This window comes from Poecilia reticulata, chromosome 22, assembly GCF_904066995.2.
Source record: "Poecilia reticulata chromosome 22, P_reticulata-male-v2, whole genome shotgun sequence".
NCBI lineage: Eukaryota > Metazoa > Chordata > Actinopteri > Cyprinodontiformes > Poeciliidae > Poecilia > Poecilia reticulata.
This window is the reverse complement of record NC_088851.1, coordinates 23,544,233-23,569,425: the sequence shown is the minus strand read 5'-3', so window position 1 is coordinate 23,569,425 and position 25,193 is coordinate 23,544,233. Positions and strand designations below refer to the sequence as shown.

The following is a 25,193-nucleotide window of genomic DNA, read 5'->3' as shown; positions in this document are numbered from 1 at the left end:
GTAACATGGTAGATGCTGGTAAGTAATATAGAGAGGGATATGAAGAGTTATATGTGCTGCCATCATATCAAGCCTCCCATCTCACCCTGAATGACAGCCATATTGATCAGCACTGAATCTGACACAGAGGAAACTCTGACCCAGAGTTTCTCATATTGCAACCTTAGTCTGATATTATGTATGATACACACACACACACACACACACACACACACACACACACACACACACACACACACACACACACACACACACACACACACACACATATAGACTTATGTATTTAGAGCCATACTGGTGCGGTTTGTGCTGCACAGTTACTGATTAATCTATTCATTGTTCTAGAGCAGTGGTTCTTAACCTTTTTTGAGGTACCGAACCCACCAGTTTCATATGCGCATTCACTGAACCCTTCTGTAGTGATAAATAAAATATTTTTTTTGGGTCACCCTAAGATCACTAAGTCTTCTTAAAAGGTAGAGTCTCTGAGAACAGTTCTTCAAAATATAGTTAATGTTTTCAGCAAAGTTGATCTGACTGTCCAGGAACGACCCAAGGTATTTAAAATCTGCCACAGTTTCAACAGGTTGGCCATCGAGAGAAACTGGAACCACTTTAAGGTCTTGTTTAGATCATTTAATTAGCTCTACATTCTTAAGAGAAGGAAAAATTAATAATAAACAATAAAGACTTTGCGGTATTCTGATTTAGTAATGTAATTATATTAGTTGTGTTACCACCCCCACGCCACTAGAGGCAGCAGCAACCCCGAAAAGATGCGACTAAGGAGCAGATTTAGAAGAACACCGAAAGCTACAGAATTTGGTAAAAACTGAGCTTTGCTGAAGTAAATAAAGACACAAGTTTAAATCCATGCTGAGAGTGGAGCTCCTTCAATCAGGGCTCCTCCGCAGCTCTGATTGGCCAAGCAATGTAACGTGATCCTCTGATTGGCTAAGCAATGTAACGTGATCCTCTGATTGGCTAAGCTATGTAACGTGATCCTCTGCAGCAAGTGATGGCAAAGCGGGGCGTCATCACGACTTTACACAAGTGTGTCTTTACCTCCGCGGCAGAGGCTCCACCGAACCCCTGAGACCGAGTCACCGAACCCCTGGGGTTCGATCGAGCCCAGGTTAAGAACCACTGATCTAGCGATTAATCAGTCAGGTAAAAAAAAATTGGCACATTCTACAGATTTTCCATTGAAGCCATTTTTATGTGGCTTAGAACATTTTTACAGCCTTTTTTAACTTTACATGCAAAATGTAACTATTTTTGTATAGTTAAGGCTTAATTGCTGCTCTGAGTAGTATTTTTTTTCAGCGATTGGCCTTTTTTTTGTCTCTGCACCCCATCTAACGATTAATTGATCACTAAATTAGCTGACAGTTATTTTAGTAACTGATTTATCATGATTAAACCGTTGAATCATTACAGCCCAGAAAAATTAAGAAACCACTTAAAATGATCAGTTTCTCTGATTTTACTCTGTAAAGGTTTATGTTTGAGTAAAATGAACTTTGTTCTTTTATTCTAGGAACTACTGACAACATGTCTCTGAAATTTCAAGCAAAAATTTAGTATTTATTTGCAGAAATTGAGAAATGATCAAAATAATGAAAAATATGCTGTGCTTTCAGAGCTCAATGCAAAGAAAACAAGTTCATATTCATTTAGACACAACAATATTAATGTTTTAACGGGGGGAGGGTTCAGAAATCAATATTTGGTGGAATAATCAGGAGGTTTTCAATGAGGTTCAGTGCAATGGGCTCTTAATTTTTTCCAGAGCTGCATAGAAGTTTATATACATGCACACAAACAACATACAGAAGCAGTTTTAAAGCGTCATAATCCATCCAGTGACATTCCAGACAAGGTTTTTATAACAAAAAGCCTTCAGTGTAGTTGCTTCCCAGCAGAAAGCTTATATCTCAACATGTTTGACAAGACACTCATTCCCTTGTCCTATCTGCCTGTTTCCTCTGTGTGTATGGAGAACACTGAGAGGAACAGCAGGACCCACAGTGTATGAGGGCAAGAGATGAGTTGAGACAGTGAGTTAAAGCCACAGGGGTGCCAGGGATTCGCTTTTCCCTCCACACTGACTAAATATTTGATGGGAGGAGGTGGTAGAGAACAGAGGAGCTGAGGCTGGGAGGGTGGATCTCCTTTGGGAATGTGCAAAATGTCCCAAACATGCATGGGGCTGAGTGGGGGGTCAGGGTGCTACATGAGTTGCCCCGGTCCTGAAGGTGAATTATTCATCCAGATTAGGTCAACACCAGAACTGCATTATGTGCTTTGTGCAGTGGAAAACATAAAGGCTTTTAGCACTCAGACAATACAGAGAAAAAGCTGAAAGCCATGTTGTGTGGGAGATAAAAAAAGAAAAAGAAAGTATACATGAAACAAGCAGGAGGAGTGGAAACAGACGCAGCATGACAAGATATAACAGGAAAGGCCTGGCTCGTAATGAGAGGGGAGATAGAGTTAATTAGGTGGCCCCGTGTTGCAGGATGCGGTTTAGCAGTCACAACTCTGCTTTTAACAATAAAGTAACGAGGAGAACTCTGGATGCCTGATGTGGGTTAAACACCACAACAGACATTGACTTCTTTTAGATGTCACAGCTTTTATTTGTTTGTTTTCTGCATGCTTGAAATGTAAAACAAGAACATTTTTACGCAGACAGGCATAAAAATTCTTCAAAGGTCACACAGTCCTGCTTTCATATAGTAAAACGCTGAATTGAATTCTGCTGACACTGACACCGTTTAGCTTTTGTTTGTCATTAGATATGCTCTTTCAAATATGTTATATAAATTATTTCCAAAATTAGTCATAGCTGTCATTGCTTGGTTCCCCCACTGAGCTGACTTTATGCACCACAGTGAGGTTAGAGGGAAACCAAGATGCAGACTTTAAAATGTGATCCAGAGTAGATCTCAACATTCATACTCCACATTCCTGGACGTGGTGTGAAGTGGATGCTGACGTTAAAATCCCCTCCGCTGACTCTGAAGTGGACGGGAAATATTTGTGCATGTGTGTGTGTGTGTGCGTGTGCGTGTGTGTGTGTGTGTGTGTGTGTGATTATGTGTGTCTGCGTGCCAGAAAAGATGCAGAAGCTAAATAAGTCTGCAACGTGGGAACTTTCTGCACAGGCGATCTCCACATGCACAAACATACAAATCCTGATAATGGCAGCCAGTTTCTGTGCAAATGTATTTACAGATGAAGCTGCAATGTATTAATTATGCCAACATTGTGCTTTCACACTTTGCCGGGAGCCTGGTTAAATATTAATGTTTTCTTTCTTAAATGAAAATGAACCATCAGCAACGCTGCAGTAGAGTAAATGGTTGAGGTCCGTCGTGTGTAAATAGGAGAATAAATCTGCTCCGTTCATTTCTCTGCACACGGTAGAAACACATTTGCAGGCAGAAACGTTTTTTCCTCTGGCTTTATAGTCGAGTTCAGTGTAATCAAATGCTGTATTGTTCACATAAAATGGACTGGTCTCTTTAATAAAACATAATGGAGCTGAAAGATGTCGCTTGGGTCCAGTTAAGCTTTGCTTATGAAAATGAATATTTACAAATTTACATAATAACATATTGCACTCACAGGAATTTAAAACAGTTTTGTCAGGTGAGTCTTTTTCTGTTTTATTTTGTTAAAGAAGATCGCATGAAATTACCACCTCAACGTGAAGAGGGGTTAGGATGTTAATCAGCATAAATTTAAAACGTGCAAAAAAAAAATTACAACTAAAAACTTGAACTTTTGTTGGGAATAAAACCAGAAACTCTGTGATTATAAAACGTAATAATAATCGTTTGTAGGGAAATGATTCCAAGTGCAAAGAATTTAAACTACTAAGGTATTATTTTTTTCTTGACTTTTTCTTGACTTCCTCCAGGAAAAATTAGATTTGCAAAGACTGTTCAAAGTGAAAGTAAATCGTCACTCATCTCAAAAACAATAAACTTTTATAATTCAAGTAAAATGTGATGAGGAAAAAGTACAAAAGCTTTTCTAGCACAATTCACACCCAGGATAATCAACAAAATACAAGAAATTAAGTAAAAAAGAAAAAAGCTGTTGTAAACTGAGATGTTTAAAAACTATCTCTGCACAACTCAGATTTTCAGAAAAAGGGGGAAAATATGAATACAAGTGGCCTAAGAATGGAGCCCTGAGGTACCCCACGTTATCTTTGTTTACTCAGATTTAAAGTTGTCTTACGCTCCAGGTGAGACAACTTTAACCACCCAGCTATGAACTCATAAAAAGTGTTTCTCTTTCTACTCCTCCTCAGGAGGGACACATCAAAAATCCTGAATCAGGCTCAATTACCTCCATTAGAGATAGTGAGGACTGTACATGCTGACGTGCCTGTTTGAAAGGTGGAGATAAGGTTTCCTCTGTCAGGGAAACATGCTGAGAAGGGTCAGTGATAGGATGTGAGTCTCCAAAGACACAAACAACCGAGACAGACAGGAGACAGACTACAAAGATGACAGGTGTACAGGCTTTGTTACTGCCATGCCGAAGGATCTTGACAATCTTAAACAATTCCCAACCAGAGATCCAGGGATGTTTATGCATCCAGACACAGGTAATGAAAATCTATTTCATTTCTTTTGTTTACCCCGCGTGTCCTTGCCAGGGACGACAAGTTCAGGAGATTGTAGAAATGCCATTTGCAATTTATTTGGGGAAACAGTACCTTTTTCCCCCCATTTAAGCGGAGGGCCTGTGAGTGACGGTGTGTCTGTTTATGAAAGCAGACAGGCAGCCTGGCGCAGGGTGTGAATTCTGATCCAAAGCTTGCCGGACAAAAACTCTGCACACACCAGAGCTCTGTCTGTCGCCGGCTGCCTGCAGAGACGTCAAACACGATGATACGGAGCTCTCAGATCGCCAGGGACTCAAAATACACATGAAGGTGCGTTCAAGACGCGTAATCACACTGACAAACACACACGACTCCACACATACTCAATCGGAGAGGAACATCAGCAAAGTAACTCTCATAAGCCCATCAGGAGCAATCACCTGAGCGTTACAAAAACAGCTAATGCTGGCACTATTCGCCTAACTCTATTGTCTAATTTCGACTGCTCGATAATTGTGTTACACGTGTCAGGTCCCTGGAGCCGGGACGGTCCTGCGGATCATTTCGAAGTGCCCCAAATTCATTAATTAAAGTGTGTTAATCTCATTGAGATGGGAGGGGATGGGGAGAGAAAAGGGGCCCTTATAACTCATCCAATTAGGTAATTGAGTGCTTACTTGGATTAGAGGGAATGAAAGGAGGAGCCCTAGAGAGACTGAGAAATTATGGTTCCATTATGCAGTATATATGCTATATGTTCAGTTATTAACATAAGAAATTGCTAGTGGTGTGCATGGTAGGTGAGAACCTCAATCTGCAACCTGGACATGCAGCACAAAAAGACAGGAAACTGGTAACGTTTTGCTGATGAGATCACCACCAGAGATGTATTTACTTTTTAAAAACCGTATAATTATCATGTATAAAAACAAAATAGTGTGCTTTGCATACAAATAACCCAATGCATCAGAGTATTGAGCCAAAAATATCCAACTCGGCCCGGCCCGAACACAAACATTGTCCTGGAGCCCGAGTCCGAAGTAAGCTCGATTATCATTTTAATCAATTTTACTGCTTTCAATGTTAGACCCTTTTTGATTAAGTGGTGTAATTTCTTCCACATCCATTTTGTCGCTTGTTGTAACCGCAGGGTGAGTCAAGTGCAGATCATTTGGGATGTGTGACTGATAGGAGCAGAGCAGGGCAGAGGTGCGTGCACATTTATTGTGCAGTGCACTGCCCTTGTTACAGAAAAACTATTTTTAAAACCTGTATGGTTCTATATTTAGTCTTTATTTTATTGTTATATATTCTGTCTTAGAATATGCATGCTTCCACTTATCTTTAACTTCCTGCCGGTTCACTAAAACTTCCCACATTAAAGAATATTCTACTCTATTTTATTCAGAATGGCACACTAAGAGCACATACCTAAATCTGATTGGAAATCAACAGAGGGCTATGACCAGGGGATACAGGAGCAATCAGACAGATTTGCATTTTTGTAAAGAAAGAAAAGAAAAATTCAAGCTAAATCCAGATGTGCCACACCAGTATCTGCTGGCCAAAAAGATGAAACGTCAAACAGAGCTTCAACAAGACAATGAAGGATGTTAACACATGTGCAACTTCAACTTTAACTGTTTTGGACTGAAAAACTAAAGGTTGAAAAAGCTTTGCTCATCCTGGCATTTTAACTCTGGTTAGTAGATTTTGTGTTTCCAATGTACTTAACAACTGGCAGCACTGTGAGGCAAATATAACCACATGCCATAAAAACTACAACATTAAAGTACAATAAGTTAACCTAAAACAAAACACGGCCCAACAGCTGCAGTGAGACCAAGGACAATGTAAGTAAAGTTATAAAAGTTGAGCTGGCCAGTCTCTGGACGCTGCAGCAATCAAAGATGTGCTTGTTAAAGTGGCAGACTGCCTCAGTAAAGATGCCAAACTCTATTTCATTTAAAGCAAACTGCCAGCCTCAGGACTTTCTGCCACTTAAAGAGAGCATCCACTAATTCTCCTAAGTGCTTCACGTTGCAAAAGTCACTCTGTACAAATTAATGAACAAATCAACAAAAGCATTGCCAAGCTCTTATTGAGGCACTTTTCTCAAGCAATTAGCAATTAGTGAAAGTACATTATCAGACCTGATGGAACAATAATGGCAAAAGCAGCATCTTTCAGGTAGAAAAGACACAATAAATGCAAAAGTTTGAGAGGGTTTTTTCCCGCTGAGTAACCTGCCTGTCTGCCTACAGAGCAGCCCAGATTATGCATGAATCTGGCCGCTTATCAGCTGACCTTTAAATTGGAGCCGCAGAGTGTCTGCAAGCCCAGGGGCTGACGCTCGCACCTGATTGGCTGCTTCTCCACAGACCTGCTGACAATAGAAATTAACAGAGCCAGGAAGGCATGTCCGCAGGCGGAGGGAGTATACAGGAGTGGAGTCAGATAGAGAGAGTTGGAGGAAAGAGAGAAGGGCTGAGGGTGTGGGGGTTTGGTTGCATCAATATAACAACACATTTGCTCTTTTTCCTCCAACTTTCTGTCTTTTCTTAAGCTTCAGGGGAGAAGGGAGATGTCATTATGTGCTGTGAAGCATGCTAAAATCGGAGGGAGAAGGGATGGACAAATGCTTGGTATCACCTGGATTTCTTCTCACTCTGTCACTCCTTCTGTCTAGAGTTTGTTTCTGTGTTCCCAGTATTTTTAAACATCAGAGGTGGAATGATCTGGACTACGGAAAAGAATTAGGGCCACGAATAAAAGCAAAAATAAAAAATAAAAATCTAACATTATTTTACATTACAGTTAGAATTCTGAGACTAAAGTTAGAATTTTGACATTTTTCTCAGAGTTTAATTTTAACCTTAGAATTGTGACTTTTGAATTCAGAAAATTAAAGTCAGAATTCTGAGATTAAAGTCAGAATTCTGAGATTAAAATCAAGATTCAGATTTTTTTCTGAGAATTCTGACTTTTGATCTCAGAAGATTAAAGTCAGAATTTTGAGATTAAAGTTATAATTTTGACTTTTTTTTTCTAAGAATTTAACTTTAACCTTAGAATTGTGATTTTATCCTCCAAATTTTGATGTTTGATCTCAGAAGTTAAAAATCCAAATTCTGAGAAAAAAAAAAAAAAAGTGAATGATTTTCTCTTCAGTGGCCCTGATCCTCTCCTGTTTTGGACAAACTGGGATTGTTTGGTAGATAAACGTGTTATGTAAGTGAGGGGAAGACGGTGGAGGAGATGGAGGCTGAAGATGAGGTCTGTGTTCTGTCATCCACAGAGAAAAATGGGGCTGTGTGTGAGAGTGTGTGTGTGTGTGTGTGTGTGTGTGTGAAGGATGATGGATTACACGGGGCCGGGGGCTCTGTGTGTATGTGTGTCTCCCACCCACTTTGGGGCTGTGTACACAGGTAAAGCATGGCTGGGAATTAATATTTCCACAGACGGCTGCAAAATAAGGTAATTAAATAAGGCTAATATTTGTAAGTGTGGATCCCAGGGAGTTCTCTTCAGCACTGTACAAAGCTGGAGTGTCCTGATTTATAATCAGGCTGTCATTAACAGGAGCTCAGCTGGTTGAGTAAATAGTGTTTTTTCTGCTTATAAGTACATCTGAATCAGAAGGACCAAGAGATTTTTGTGTATTTATCACAAATAAAATTTATTTACTCCATATCTGGGATATTTACACTTTAATAAAATATTGTAGGAATATTATTTACTGATTTATTAAACGTTTGTTGCTCAGTAAGGAGTTAAAAATGTGCGTAATTTGCGCTCAGAGGAGAATTAAGGAATAACTGGATTGATTCGAACACCAGAACAGAAGAGTAAGGTGGTCCGGACTCAGTATTGGAACCAATCGGACCGCTCCATGTGTCCTTTCACAAACAGCCGTTTCCTGGTGACTCAGACTACAACGCTTTCTGAATGTTTAAATCAGGAACGAGCTTGGAAGCTTTTTTCCAGAACATCAGTAGATTTGGAGGAAAAACAACAAAAATATTTCATTAAATTAACATGAAGTATCATAGCATAAAAGGAAAACAAAAATGTATTTCATTCATTCTCAAAAAGTCAAATCTAGTGTGATCTTAGTATGGAGAGAGACTGATGGTAGAGGTTTTTATAAATATCTGTTTACTTCCGTTTGATTGCAGGCCTTGAGACAAAACATATATTCAACCTGAGCTGTGGGTGTGTGTACGGTGTGATATGTTCAACAAGCAGAGAGAGAGAGTGACCAGATGTAGCTCTGTGTCCGTCAGCAGCACAAAAATCCCACAGAGATGCTTCCACAATCCTTATGTCTGCGTGTGTGTGTGTGTGTGCGTGTGCGTGTGTGTGTGTGTGTGCGGGTGTGTGCGTGTGTGTGTGCATACTTCAACATACTCGGGTTAGACTTTATCACAACCTGCCACATTTCTTGCAGGAAGATAAAAGGGGCCAAATGAGCATGACTGTGGCTTTGTGTGAGACCAGTGTGCTGCATTTATCTGTGTGTGTGTGCGTGTGTGTGTGTGTGTGTGCGTGCGTGCGTGCGCGCGTGCGTGCGTGCGTGTGTGTGTGTGTGTGTGTGCGTGTGTGTGTGAGTGTGGGTGAGAGCGCAAGAGAGAGAGTGTGTTTGTCATTGATGGATCTGTGTTCAATGACCTACACTTTACAGATAAGGAGGGGAAATTATCAGGGTAACAACAAGAATGCTCCAGTGCAGGTTAAATAAATATTCAGCCATGCAAAAGCTGGAGATGTGGAGAAAAACATTCCCACATGAAGTCTGGCGTTGTCGAAGGTGTGACCTGAAGGACATCCCCGGCCATTTCAACTGGTTTATATGGTGATACAGATGAACACTATTAAAGTTTCCGTGGATCAGACTTTCACTGACAAAGAATGACAAATAATTGGAATTAGAGGGAGTATTGGTGTTTATTTTCCACATCATGAGCAGGATCCACTGACTTTTACAGAAAATCGACGTTTGAAGGCTATTAAGCTTGACTAAATACAATGAATGCTTTGGAAGAAATAGTTACTCAAATCTTGTCCTTGTTATGCAGTAAAGAGAAAAAAACATCTTGACCAAAACAGTCAAACTTCTAAATAACATGAAACCATGTATGTTTCTTTTCACTAATGTTATATTTTGGATCTACAATAATTGGTCTACAAAAATCAGACAACTTTCTCTGTTTTATTAAAACACTGAATGTTAAATTTATTGTTGAGCAGCTGAAAGGTGGGGAGAAAAAAAATCACAATTAGATTTTTTGTAATCTAGACAAAAGGGTTTAATGCATGCAGGTGGATTCAGAGATGTTGCTACAGACAAAAACTAAAAGCAGCTTCTAGATTGTAGTTCTGTAGTTTAGTTTGTAAATAACCTATTTTGTTATTCAGGAGGAAAAAAAACTGGAAAGAGAAAGAGCTCCAGATGATTCCCACTGCTCAACATGGCGGCCACCATCCTGCATGCACCACAGAGGCCATCCTCATTTCTCAAAAAAAAAAAAAGAATTATAGCACAAGGAGCTAAGAAACATTTTCCTGGATAATAAGAGGCTGATGCAAACATAAACTCACCCAGCATATTGTTTCTCAAGCATAAAACTAAATGAAACAGAGTAGAAATATTTAATTGCTTAACTCTACTACACTAAAAAGAGTTGGGAGTTAGAAAGGACAGATTTTCAGTATAGTTTTTAACCTGCTGGTGTAGAAAAAAAAACATCTCAGACTCCAATAGTCTCCTCTTGGAATGAGGTATGGATGTGTTTGCTCCTTGGAGCTCAGATGAGGAATTTGCCGCATGACGGAGCACATCTCTCCCTCTTAAGGAGCGTTGTTGTATTTCATTAGGGATGAGATTCATCACTGTAGGTAAACAAAAGAGCCGTGGAAATCAGAGTTGGAGGATTTCCTGCTCTGTCCTCGGCTCTGTCTCCTGCACACATTTAAAAACAAACAGATCGCTTGACAGAAATCAGGCAAAGGACAAACCAAGCAAAACAACCACACACGTCCATTCTCATCTGGATTTTATACAGCAGAACATCATAAAGCAACAGAGAGACTGGCAGAAGTTATGCATATGTGTTAACAAATGAAAACCTGAAAATGTGTGAACTTTTATATTCACAGATGGTGAAGTTTTAAATGTATGGATTTATTCGGTGGGCCATTTATTATTGCATTATTTTCAGTCTTAAAATGAAATAAAATGTTCTTTCCACTGATCTATCATGCAAAATCTGGATGCATATGACAACAAAATGCTGCAGCAGAGTGCCGTGTGATCGGTTTGTGATGGTTCATTATTCTGAACCTTAAAATGACACATTACTTCCAGGCAGCCCAGGGAGTTAAACAGCCATGATTTTTTTCCCCTCCTCTTTGAAAAATGGAGCCAGTCCTTCAGAGGCCTGAACATGCGGGTCGTGACTCCGTTGTTCTGGTCAGAGGTCCACGGCGTTGTTTGAGTGAAAGGACGCCCCGGCGGTCCATGTGGGACCCGTTTCAGCTCCAACCTTGAAGAAATGGCTCAGATAAGGACAGCAGAGAGACCAATTTAGCAGGTCACAACCCTGTCTCAGAGCGGGAAAGACACAGCGGGAGCGTGTGAGCGCTGCCGGGGGGTTCTGTCCCATGATGAGATGCTGGAGATATCCAACTGTAGCCCTGACCCTGGAGCCCAGGCTGTCAGCCTATTGATTCACGGCTCCAACAGTTGGGGAGACAGGGACACGTTGGGCTTGTCCAGCCTCCACACTGCTGTGTTCATCTACATGCTGCAGACATTTTGTAAAGAAAGACGTGCTGACCAGCAATATAAAGGCTGAGACAAACAGCTGAGGCTTTCATATATGACGACGTCAACAGCTGCATGTGAGAAACAACACATCTATTCATGAAAGATGTGAAAAACACACGCACACACACACACACACCGGACACTGGCCCCATTGTAACCGGGCCGATAAGAGGGACGACATGTAGGCTGTACGAGTCACAGCGTGGGAGAGTCAGAGGGAGATGTTACCACACGCTACCAGACAGTCCTGTGTGTCTTCTGCTGTATTTAACACAATGACGGTGCCTGTCTGCTGCAGGCAGCGTGCTGGCTCCGGCTGAGACAGCCGACGGAGCGTGGGATGGACCTGGAGGTGCATGTAAGAAATATTGAATAATAGGTGGACTTCAATGAAAGCTTTGACGTTGACATAAACAAAACATAAAAGAGGCAGCAGAACAAGAAAAGAAAGAGAAATGGAATAAAAGTGTTACACACGACAATGCAGAAAAAGTCAGCATCAGAGAGAACTGAGGCTATGTTCACACAGCAGGCGAATGCAAAACAAATCCAACTTTTTTATGTCAGACTGAACGGCCCAATTCAAATATTTAAAAAAATGGATTTGTGTCACTTCCATATGCGGTACTAATTTGGAAACGTATCAGATCGTTTTCAAATTGTCTTAAAGGCCATGTGAGACATGCATAATCAGTACCAGAAGAAGGCAGACACGGTAAATCAGGATGTAAAATTATAATTTTGAAATTATGAAAGAAGTCTGTCAGTAGCTGCTTTTCCACTGATCAAAAAATTGTGCAAATTGGAATTACAAAAATAAATTTGCTTAATGGAAGCACAGCATTTTCAAGTTTTTGCTCTGGGATGAGGTGACTTCTGGGCTGCATCAAAATTAGTGTAATTTGTTGCAACAGGAACACGAGTCATGAAATCAACAACCGGATGCTACTGCTGGTGGAAAAGACAAAGAAGACGACAGGAAGTGGAAGGAGGATGATGGCCCAGTGTATTTTTTAACGACTTATTGCGTGAAGTCACTTATTCACCTGTGATTTTAAATACATTTCCTATTTAACAACTGCTGCAATTGTGAAATTGTGTATTTTCGATATTTGCAGAATATTAGCAAGTTTTGTACATGTTTTTAATGGAAACGCATCTGGTGAAGGACATCACATCACAATCCCACCACTCTTCGCTCCGACTACACATCCAAACAAACTTCCCTACAATATTTCCAGTCGGTACACAAAAAGCAGTTGCTATTAGTTGTGGTTTCTTTTTATAAGCTTCCTACATCTTGTGACAATTGCTGAATAAACTTTTAAGTTGATCCATCCATTTTTACTTCTGTAAGCAACACAATGCTGTGTCGACGTTCTTCTTCTGTCACTTTGGGGAAACCATTTACCAGTCAAAAAGATTTCAGCAAAATAAATGGGATTAAGCATAAAGCCCTGCTGTGTGAACGTAACCAAAGAACTCATTCATTCTTTACATTTGAAGTTGCATCTTCTTATAACAACAAGGATAATATCGACAGCGTCTGTGCAGATGCAGCTCACATCAAACTTCATAAACTTTCCTGCCTGACCCGGTGTGAAACTGCTGACCAGAAGATACCCTCCTTGTTTAGCAGATTGAGTTTTGTGCTTTGGCAGCTGTAGGAACCCGTTTGTGGGCCGCACCGGGCTCTCTGGGAGAGGTCAATGTCGGGGATGTCTGCCAGGTGAGAAAGGTTGGCTCAGGTTTAATCAATGGCCGCCAAAGGTGGGGTGGGGGTGCATGCAGGCGGGTAGACAGGCTGGCACTGAATCCTACCAGCAGGAGATAAAACTATTCCTGCTGGGGTTCGCCGGCCAAATCCTGAGCTTCCGCTGCGGTGGAGAAACTTGCGCTTCAAGACGGTTTAGGGGATTGATTTGACAGCTAATTTACAGGGAAGATTTGCATAAGACTATGTTCTAATGAAGCAGGCTTTTCCTCGCTCCCCTTTGTCTTTCTCCACTCTCTCTTTTAGCTCGATCCTTCCTTTTTTTAGACCACAGCAAATAGTAACAGATAATGTAAGCAAATTAAAGGGACAAGAGATTCAAATTGGATATTGATCAGGAGACGAAAGCCTTGTGTTTTCTCCTGTTAAAGCTCGTGTTTAAATGATTGATTCACAATGTAGCTTTCCACATCCCACTGACGTGGAGTTTCTCTGGGAATGGTAGTGCCTCTTTACCATCAATAGCCCCACAACATGTCACGCCATGCTAAGTGCTTTGACACAGCCACACAAAGAGCCCCAACTATCTGATGCCAATCTCCCAAGGTCCGGGTGTCACCCAGGTGTAGGCTTTCAGAGAGAGCAAGGACAAAGTCTCCACTTCAACAGCTCCACACAAAGCAGCCCGACTGACAGCAGAAAGGGCAAAATTCAACTTCTGTGTCATGTGAATGGTAAAGGAGGGAGGAGAAAATATGAGAGAGCAGTTATTGAACTCACAGAGAAGAAAAGAAAGCTTCTCTTTCATCTGGAAACCTCAAACTGTAAGAAAAAGTTAACTTTACAACTGCAAAGAACGTGGAATTACACAGTTTTACTGCAAACTCCATAATGCACATAAATAAATAGTAGTCACCACCTTTCTTCCTCTTTTTATTTCTAAAAGGGGCAATGCAGAATAACTGATATTTTTCTAGCTTTCACCAGCTACACAGTAAGATAACAACGCTCCAATGAACAGATTTGTTTTTCTTTTTGCTGATTTATTAAAGAATGGGCTCTGACCTTTGCCTTCTTTGACCACTGTAAGACTGAACTATATAAAGCATGGCATTAGCTAACTAGCATCGCAAACTAACCTGTTTCTTGTTTACCACAAGCTAAAATAAAAATGTTTTCATAGAGTGTGCATATCTTATGATCACAAAAAACAAACATACAACTAAAAGTTTTGCATTATTCCATACTAAAATCTTACCTAAAGTAACAACATATTCAGGTTGATATCAGAACACTTTGGCATTACATTCGGCCATCTTGGATTTGTCCCAGTAACCAAAACAATGTGACAAAACAACCACCAGAGGGAGTTCTGGGGAGTTTTACAAAAACGTACTTAACTTACGAAAGCCATAAAAAGTATGGTTATAGTTGTTAAATGTACCTAATTTATTATTGATTAAGAACTGAAAAGATTCTCTGTTATTCATCACATATACAACTCAAGCTTATCTGTGTGCTTTCTACCAGGTACACAGACATAAATGTGTGGGAAACAAACCGGTCGGAGAATAGAGCCTGAAAGGACCCAGCATGACGCTAACAGTCTGGTTGATGGCTCTCTGACTCAACTTGGTTGTGATGGATTTCCAAGATGTTGATGTAAAATATGTATCTCGTAATAAACCTGTCTAGAGCCGTTCCTTTAAAAGTGATGTAAAATTGTCTGGAGTTTATTTTAAGTGTTTCACCAGAGACTTTCCATGTTTTTTTCCCCACTGAATAATGTAGGATTTTATGGGCCTTCATCTTTTTCATCATTCTGCCATCGGTAATGGAAAATAAAAGGTGAAAGTCAGAAAGATTATGAATTAAAAAGCTTTCAAGCTGAATGGCAGGTTGTTTGAAAGGGAAGGTGAGCATGAAGCACACATATAAATCCATATGTGAAGAATTCAAATCTCCACGCGCTTTTTTTTTTTACAGTTTGGATTTGATTTAGAAAAGGTTGCCTGCAATCAGTGATTTCCAAGCACTCGGGAGACAGGAGTAAGTGAGAGCCAATCACTGAGCTTTTTGACCTACAGGCTGCACTTAACTTCCTCTTTCTGATAGCGAGAACAAAAGGGAGTAATGGTGGGAAAGACGGAGGCTTCAAAAGATCAAGAGAGACAAAGCTGGTGCTTTATATAGGGAAAGAAGAATAGAACTGAAAAATACAGAAATAAAACATCGTAAACGATGTAAAGAGATGTGACAGGGGGAGCAAGAAGGGTTAGAGAATCATTTGTGATTAACAGACAGCCTGCAAAAACAGAGTTGCCAACTGTCTTTGTAAATCTTACACTGACTCCCCAATACAAGCCGTTACTGTGAACCTCTTGACAATAAAAGCTAAAGATGCAAAATATACCTGCATTAACATCAGTCGATGTTAGTTAATTTCACAGTAATCCTCACAGCACAAACGTGGAAGACAATGACATGTTTGCTTTTCTCCTGTACTCATGGTGACAGACTGAAGGTGTCGTAGTCTCTGTTCTCATAAAAAGCTACAACAAGTCACTGGTAGCAATTTGCTTAAGCACTTGTGAGTTGACAGAAATTCACAAAAGAACTCAATCATCAGCTGCTGCCCTAGTTCCCCTTCAAGGATACCTACAGGCACACAATTTACTGTTTTCATAAACTGCTGCTGTTGCAGCTAAAGAGATTATTTTTGTTATAGAGAATAAAAGCGCTGTTTTAATGACTGGTTCTTAATTTGTTCAGCCTGGCAGAGCTTTATAGTGAGTTTCAGTCATCTGTTCAGCTGAAAAATCTCCCTTTGTTGTTAGCTAGCAGGTCTGCGCCGTTCCCCGCAGAGCTGATGGAGACCAGAAGCACAAAATAAAAGAGTTAATATCCAGAAACAAAACTGCCATATGAAGGCTCATAAAGGATGAGAAAAAGGAAACACAGAGCAATTTTTGCAGACGCTATGTTTCTGCTTCACCTTCAATGGTAGTAAAGTCAACATTTCTTTCTACTGATTTCTACTCTCACTGTGAAATCAGTTCAGGTGTAAGACGTGGGACTCAGAAAAAGCCAATATTGATTCCTTAATCAATGACATCTGTTCATTTATCCAGCCACAGGTTGACTAGTAAGGTTTTCTTCTTTATGTAGGAAAGATTGTTTCAAAATCTGGAAAATGGAGAGAGAACACTATTTCAAATTCACACGCACAATACATTTTTCAAACATGTCGCACCATGGGCATGAATGGAGATGTGTGCATTCCTCCCACAGTTTCAAATCCAAAAAGCTAAACACATAAATCAAGCAAGATCAACCTCATGAACAATGCAATTTATATGGAAATAATGCAACAGAGTAATAGAGAGTTCAATGAAAAAGTATTTGTCTCCTTGCAGATATTTCCGGTTTTTGCTTTTTTTTCCTACTTTATTTGTTTTAAGAAACGATATGACTCCAAGTAAAAATGTAAATTTATTTAGGAGTGAAAAGAGAAAGTACAGCCTGAGAGGAAAAAGCAATTTAAAATAACCATGTCACGTGTTTGCAGGACTTCTAAACATGTATGGAGTGTGTTTGTTTAATGGTTTAATAAAACAAACTAAACATATTGCTCAATTAAAAAATAAATACATTTGATGTGTATAAATTTAAACAGATGTAAAATGATGCATAATCTGATGAATCACATAAATATTGTAGTTCTATTGTGTAAAATGAGAAACATGAAGCTAATGAACCTGAATAAACACAAAACTGTAGCGCAGCCAAACAAAATTACTTCATAATGCGTGTATGACTCTTCCAGAGGTCAAAAAAATAACCCAGAACATCTACAGCAAAGCAGGCCTCACTTTTCTCAGGTAAGGTCAGATTTCATGATTGAACATGACTGAATAATTAGCTGATGATTCCACCAAGACTCAATGAGGAAATTGAACAAAATCGTCAAGATCCAAACCCTGGCTGACCAAAACCAAAACCAAAAATATCTTCATGATGCTCAAGATGTTTGGAAGGTGTGAGTTTTGCTACGGGCTGCACAGTGGTGCAGTTGGTAGAGCTGTTGCCTTGCAGCAAGAAGGTTCTGGGTTCGATTCCCGGCCCCGGTCTTTCTGCATTGAGTTTGCATGTTCTATCTGTGCATGCGTGGGTTTTCTCCGGGTACTCTGGTTTCCTCCCACAGTCCAAAAACATGACTGTCAGGTTAATTGGCCTCTCCAAATTGCCCCTAGGTGTGTGTGCATGGTTGTGTGTCTCTGTGTTGCCTGGCAACCTGTCCAGGGTGACCCCGCCTCTCACCTGGAACATTAGCTGGAGAGGCACCAGCAACCCTCCCGACCCCACTGAGGGACAAGGATGCAAGAAAATGGATGGATGGATGAGTTTTGTTACATTTGGTGAAAAACTAACCCAAAAAGTCAAAAAATTAACAACAAAAAGTCAATGTTTTCTAGTGGTTTAGTCAAAGTCGGCTTGAGATGCTTAGATTTAGAATAAAAAATTAAAAGCTGATCATATTTTATCAGCTGATATTGGTTTAGAATTTATTTGTTTCAGTCATTTTGAACATTTACATACAAGTAAAAAATACTCACATAATGCTGAAAAAAAAGAAGAATGCAGAAGACAAAATTATTACAGAAATGGATGTAAAATATTTAAATTTCAGCCAATAGAAAGAAAACAAAGTGTAGGTGGAACCAGGAGCTTATTACACCTTGTCAAAATCAAACTGCATATATTTCTAAAACATATCTCTAATCAGTTAAAGCTGAGTCTCTAGACAAACTCAAAAGAAAATAAATAATCCTAGCTAAACTTTGATGCTTGGCAAATTATTTTTAAACATTTCTTTTTACTTAAAGAGAGAAAACCACGAATTTGAGTCCTCATAAAAAGAATCTGTCTTACTGAAGTACAAAACCTTCTCTTTCACTTCAAACCATGCACTTGTATCAACACCTTGGCAGGAGTTTATTGTAAGATGCCTTTCTGAGCTCTACTAAAACGTAACATTTTAAAGTATGTAACGTCAGAAATATTTAATCAGTTGGATGATCGAAAACATTTTAGTGCGACAGAAAAGAAGAAGAAACCTGTAAGAGGAAAACCCTTCTTCACAGCTCTGCACCAGCAGCAAAAACTCAGAAAGGAGAAGAGAAATTGTTTTTATTAATGGCATTTAAAGAAGTGAGACGTAAAAGATCTTTGACCATAAAGAAGGAGTTAATAAAAAGACTCTCAGCCGTGTGCAAGTCTGTTGATGACATCTCTCCATCTCCGTGTCCCGAGACAGACCAGCGCTGAGGTTTCTGCCATCACTCAGATAAGGTGGAATTTAGAACGACAGGAATTTCAAACCTACATAACAAACAATGAAATTCTAATTACCAGCCAGCGCAAACAATTTTCCCTGCTGTGACATTTGGACTGTGGGACTGTTCAATTATTCATTGGCACTCTCGCCTTGCTGGAAAAGAAAAAAAAAAAAAAAGAGAGAAGGAAAAAATTAAAAGAGCGAATGAGGCAGCTGAGGGCCTGATATATTTATTCTGGTTTAAAACCCGTGTTGGGACAAATCTGAATAAAGCAATCATCTATTCACGCCAGGACCTGTTTCAAATTCAGCAAGAACATGAAACAGCGGTGACCCTGTTTCCCTCGAAATGTCAGAGGGTGGTTGACTTCTCGGAAAGTTTAGCAATGAATTGGTCTCGCTCGGTGTATAAATATACTTTTCAGATCAGAGGAAGAAGATGTTCCTTGGCACCAGCGTAACTGAGGATTTTCTTGTAATGAAAGTCTCGTTTTAGTTCAAAGCTGAACAAATGTTAGTCCAATCAGCTGAGGCTCAATGTGGGCATGACTTTGAATGCTTATCCCTATTTAAGGAAGGCACACACAGCCAAACAACACAATTACTTCAGCAACATTGCACCTTTTCTCTTGAGTTGTATTGACAATGTTTGACTGAGGGACCTTTTTGTTCATATGCCTGGAAAACGGCCATTTAAAACATAGAAAGTGTACAAAATTATGGAAATCTGCAATCATTTTTGTCAGCTGTGAGGAGGCTGGGTGAAGGGAACACGGTGTACAGCAAGGAAGAGTTCAGTGTTGGAGTCAATAAGGGCCAGGCCTCGGAGTACAACACCATCCTTATTGTGTATTCGCATTGGATGACCTGCAGTCATCATCAAAATTCACCAGGGCCTATAACTTAGCTGAGTCGCTCTGCAGATAAGAGACTGCCAGCCAAACTGAAGATGTATTAACGTCAGAGGAGAGAAATATATATCTTGCCATTTTCAAACTGCAGACAGCTTTTTACTTTCTTCCTCTTCCTGCTATCCCCCTCCTTTTTTTTCTTCGACACAGAGAAGTAATTAATCTGCAACAGCGACACGGACTAGTGGCTTTGCCTCGTGGATGGCGAAAAAAGGCCTGATTTTTCATAAACTAAAAAGTTAATAAGGAGCAGAACATTTAAAATTCCATTATCAGGGTGAAGTGTGTGTGTGTGTGTGTGTGTGTGTGTGTGTGCGTGTGTGTGTGTGTGTGCGTGTGTGTGTGTGTGTGTGTGTGTGTGTGTGTGTGTGCGTGTTCCTAACCGCCACCTTTGCTCCGGACTCCCAGGATGCAAATGACCAAAACTGTTGAAGGGCTTAAAATAAAGTGCTTTCCAAGACAGCGAGCCTCGGCCACAGTTTGCTTAACAAGGGCAGCTGAGTGGTTTCTGATGGAGGGCAAAACAGATAACTACAGGAAAGTGATGCAGAAATGGTCACATCTAGAAGAACTCAGGCAAATTCACTGAATCATTCCTTCTCTGGTGATCTGGCATTAGGCATGGGTTGTAAAAAACATGATACGGCTTATAGTGCCTTCCCAAAAACTAATAAAAATAAAATGTTTTCTGCTTGACTTTCAATTCAATTAAAGAAAAACTTCATCCCAAAATGAAATTAGATGTTGTTATAACTCATACAATCTACAAAGAGTCATTGTAGATGTGATGTTATGGACAGGAAGGATCTCCAGTAGCAGTCAGTCTTGCAGTGAATCTAAAGAAACCTCTGACTGAAGACTGTTTCTGTGATTGTTATGACACAGTTCCATTTCCGCAATAACATTCCACGACATTATTGTATTACGTTATTTGGTGTAAAGCACTTTGAACTGCCTTGTTGATGAAATGTGCATTTGATATTTTCAATTCATCCCGTCAGACGTCTCAACTGCTGGATTAGAAATAGAAACAGTCATAATCGTATGATCTGTTCAACATATATCCATGTTGATCCAGTCATGAGTCCTCTGGGATCTGGGGTAAAGCAGGCTATACTGGTTGTAAAAACATAAAATCTTACCAAGGATTTTTTTTGTCTACTTTCTAGTACAAATATCTAAGTGCACTTGAAACAGGACTAAATTAACTTACAAATAACTTTCCATCAAGATATATCAGCTCAGGTAAAGTCAACTATTCTTGAATATTAATAAAAAGTATTTCAAGTGTGCTAAGATATTTAGAAAAAAGACAAAAATCCTTAGGATTGATCAGGCAGGAAGGTAGGAAGCCAGCTACAGTCATCTAAGATTCACATATTTCATATTTTAGGTCTCGAAAACTCAAAAATCTCTCAAATATTAAGCATTAGTCATTCACAGTGAGTCTTAATTAATTCACAAAGCAGATGAGTGAATTTAAGCCCTGCAGCAGTGAAACACCAGGCTGTGCCAGAGAAAACTGTGGTCTCTCTGGCAGCTTCTCTGGTATCTCATTAAATGATACGGAAATCCCAAGAATGACAAGCTGCATTTTTTTGCGGTTTTGACATTTCTAAAACTTAATGCTTGTTTTTAAATTCGGATCATAAAACTAAATGTAGAATACAATGCAACTGAAAATACAGCGTGTGAAGGTCAATACCTAAAAGTGTGTGCCCTGAGTCAGGGTCAGTCTACCATCACGTATCTGTGCCTGCAGCAGCCCTGCCTCGTGTTGGCCGTTACACTCCTCTGCCTTCAGACATTTGATACCCACATAAACAAGAAACACACACTTTCGCTTCACACACACGTACAGCCGGCAGCCAACTGCCCATGACATGAACACTACCGCGGGCTCACTGGGCGCCACTTAAAGGCTCCCACTTTGAAACTGACACTCCACTTGGTAGTGGCGCCAAACAAAAGACAGTTTGTGTGCAATTGTGTGCATGTGATGTGTGTGTGAGTGTGTGTGTGTGTGTGTGTGTGAATGCCTGTGGATGTCCCAAAATTTCTCAACAAAAGCTGCACTAAGATTCTGCCAGCTCTTCTCAGCCTTGATCTTCCTTTTATTTGTCCCACAGGAAACTTTTCCCAACCACGTCGCTGGAAGTCCCGATGTCTATTTTTGGAGTTTGTCCACTTCGCACCACGACGCGACCTTTCCCCACTTCCTTTCATCCGCCAAATGCGAGCGCGAATGTGTGCAAGCGCGTCTGGGTGGAAAGGTAAGGAGGTGTGCTCTGATGACACAGTTAAATCTAGCATGTCACCACATTCATGGCAGATTACCAGGCATGCTTTTAGAGCCAACTTCTTCTGGCAGATGCAAAAACAAGGACGCGTCGCCCTGTAGGTGAATGTAATAATAGACACTGTATGGCTGCGAAACCAAATTAGGACATCACACTGGGACTGGGAGGATAATGTTAGAATCTGATGCAGTAGAAATATAACTGAGAGGAATAGCTTTTTGTTGTTTTATGACAACAGATTCATTGGATGAAGGTTTGAGGAAACTGAAGACAAACTCAGATATTAGATGTTTCACATCAACTAATAAAATGTAATAAAATACTTAAAGTTTAGTGGAAATTAACAGTTTTCTTGCTATTATCAAGTTATTTAAACAGCTTTTAATCTTTTCATTTTCATATCATTTGGTGTTCCACAAGGTTTAATATCAAGACCTATTAATTTACTGTGTTAAAAGGTTAAAGTTTGATAGTTTCGTTGATGATACTCATGGAAGGACGTGACAGATAAGTTTGTAAAATAAAATTATCTAAATCTATCAGTGGTGTTGAATTACAATATTTTTTCTGTAAAATACTTTCATAAAACACAGTGAAACTTGAGGAAATGCTTAAAATATATAAATAGGATTATTAAAAATACAGAAAAGAGCAACTAGACTAATAAATAAAATATGCTGAACCAATTACTGATTCAGTGCTGTACTTTCTAGACACTATAAGAATTAGACTATTCTTAATTGTGCTAATATTTTGTTAATGAAATAAAACAGTGGCACAACGATGATGTCCAAAAACCTTTAAAGTGTAAAATAATCAAAGAATAAAGTGGCGTTAATTATTTGAGACATCAACAGAAAAATAAGCCTTTGGGCTTCAGTCTGTTCATGACTGTGGGAAAAATATTGTGCGGAAATATTTTGAACAACTAAAATGCTTTGGATTTTAGTTTTTTGTTCTGGTTATTTTATTAATCCATTCCCACAGTCCGAGTGTCCGGCCGTCTCTTCAGGCTGCTGATGCTCTTTATCAGCAGCCAGAAATAAACAAGAGGCCGATGGCCTAATCTGATTTGTGAATGATGAAAAACCGACTTGAAAATAATAAACTCAGATAGTGCTTACAACACCAAAGTTTGCTAAAACATATTGACATGGAGAGTAACAGGAAGGTGGCAAAAAGTGCAAATGTGAAATCAATTTTCAGACATTGTAGTTGATTATTGTGTGATTGATGGCAGCGTAACTTTTATCACTGAAAAACTTTAATCAGAAGCTTGATTTGAATAACTAATAAGAAGCACAGACAGTTTTGGACACATAGTATGAGCTGCTGTTTAACAAATTGTTTCATGTTTTTTGGGGGATTTTTTGTAATAAATTATCACAATAAAATTACAGACTTGATTGAGAAGAACATCAAGACAATTTTGGTCTCTGCAGCTTTCTGTGGAGTCTTTGCAGCCACATCTATGACAGCATTTAGGCACCAAACATCTTTGAAACTTTAGTAAAGATATTAAAGAAGATCATTGTCCCACTGCATGATGCTAAAATGCAAAAACACAAAAGCTTACCAAGCATTTCTTTCTAGTGCAAATGTCTCAGAACACTTGACATAAGGCAAAACTGACTTGCATGTAACTTTTCAGCAACATAAAGACACTTGTTTGAAGTTAGTAATTCTTGAATATTGATGTAAAAAGTACCAGTTCTACTGGGATTCATGTTCATTTATACCATGAGAATAATCTCTAGTTGAAAGAAAAAATATCTTCCAACAAAACCAATATTTTTTAGTCCATATGAAAGAATTATTGACTTAAAACAAGATCCTGTATCTTGCTGAGAAGCTACTTGCAAGTTCATTTTGTCTTATTTCAAGTGTGCAAAGATATTTGCACTAGAAACTAAACAAAAAATATTCAATAAGATGTTGTGTCTTTGTAGAGTACTGCCACTACATTTGACATTTACAGTAGTTTTGAAAGCCGTAGCTTTTAAGTTCTCTGTGATCAGTTGCATATAAACAACACTCTTATTCATTCTTTGCCCCCTCTTTGAGGCCGATGCCCCTTTGTAGCCATTTATAACTCGTACAGTAAAGACCCACACATTTAACCACACACACACACACACACACACACACACACACACACACACACACAATGGTGGGAGACAGCTGTTCGGGAGATCATGACACAGCGGCATGTGGCATCTTGTGGGGCGGCATGTTAACACCTGTTTACACCGTTTACAGGCGGGACAGAAAGGCGGACACAGCACAATGAGGCAGAGGATGAAGACTTTCGTCCGGCTACAGGCAAAAGGCACATTTTGATGTCGCTTGGCTGGGGTTGAAGACACTGTGTGGCGCATTACGGTGCAGTCTTTCATGTGTAAGAAGCCATCAGTGGAAAGCCACTCAGGCGCACTGGGGAAGCATGCAGTGCTAATCCAAAGAAAGCTGTGTGTCCTTGGGCACATAGTCTATGCATGAGAGTTGAAGGAATGAAATGAAAATGAACATTGTACGTTCAGTGTTTATAGTGTAGCGGCCACTGCAGTGGACAGCTATCTAAAAGCCATTTGTTTGTGTTTCTTTTGGATTTTTATGTCATAAATGCACACTGACCACTGGAGTGGACACTAGTGCCTCATTTTCACTCTTGCAAGTGCAAGAACATTTTTGTTAAATCCAATATGGTGGATGAAAAATCGTGCAGACCAACTCAGGAATATCCAAGTCCCGTCTTCTACTGTGGAGGACATGTAAACCCTAAAGACTAGCACTACTGATGTATTTTCCAAATAATAACTTTGTATTTGGAGAAAATTAAAACTGATCACCAAGATAAAACCCAGAATTTCTTTCCCCACCTTTATTTGTGCCTTAAGAAAATCAAAAACAATTTCCTTTATGTCCAGAAAAAAATCTGGACATAAAGGATCATAATTCATGCATGAAAGGGCCAGTTTAGTAAAACTTATCCCCGTGTTCTACACTATTTACTTCATACAGAGGGTCCAAACCCTCGGCTATTGAGAGACGATTGGTTGCTGGAGGAGTCGGGTCTGAGGTTTTAAATGTTACCAGATCTCTAACACTTAGCCATGATGTTTCTCTACTGTTGATCCATTTGCTACGTGCAGCTAAGAGCCATTTCACATGTCCAAATCTAAATAGAAACCAAAATAGTGTCTCCTTTTTTCATTGCATTCAATATAAATCTCACGCTCAGCCTCTAGAAGCACTTGTGGATTGGAGGACAACTTGTTATGAAGAAGAGAGGCTCTCTTGTTCACACATACACCCACATGTTCACATATAAATCTATATGTAGAGTACATACTCCAGCACACACAAGCAGGTCACGCTGCTCCGTGCTCAAATGTCACAGAGGCAGTAACGGTCGCTGCTTTCAAGTCCCTCTCTTTGGACCCCCACCTCATGTCAAAAACGAAACTTCAAAGC

The 25,193-nt window shown here is 39.7% G+C and overlaps 1 long non-coding RNA gene across 1 annotated transcript; it reads left to right on the top strand.

The window, feature by feature from the left end:
- Nucleotides 1–21,380: 21,380 nt before the first annotated feature.
- LOC145550053 (uncharacterized) lies at nt 21,381–24,360 on the top strand. Its single transcript, XR_014085902.1, has 2 exons — nt 21,381–21,692; nt 23,979–24,360. It is a non-coding gene; the product is annotated as an uncharacterized LOC145550053 (long non-coding RNA).
- Nucleotides 24,361–25,193: the final 833 nt, after the last annotated feature.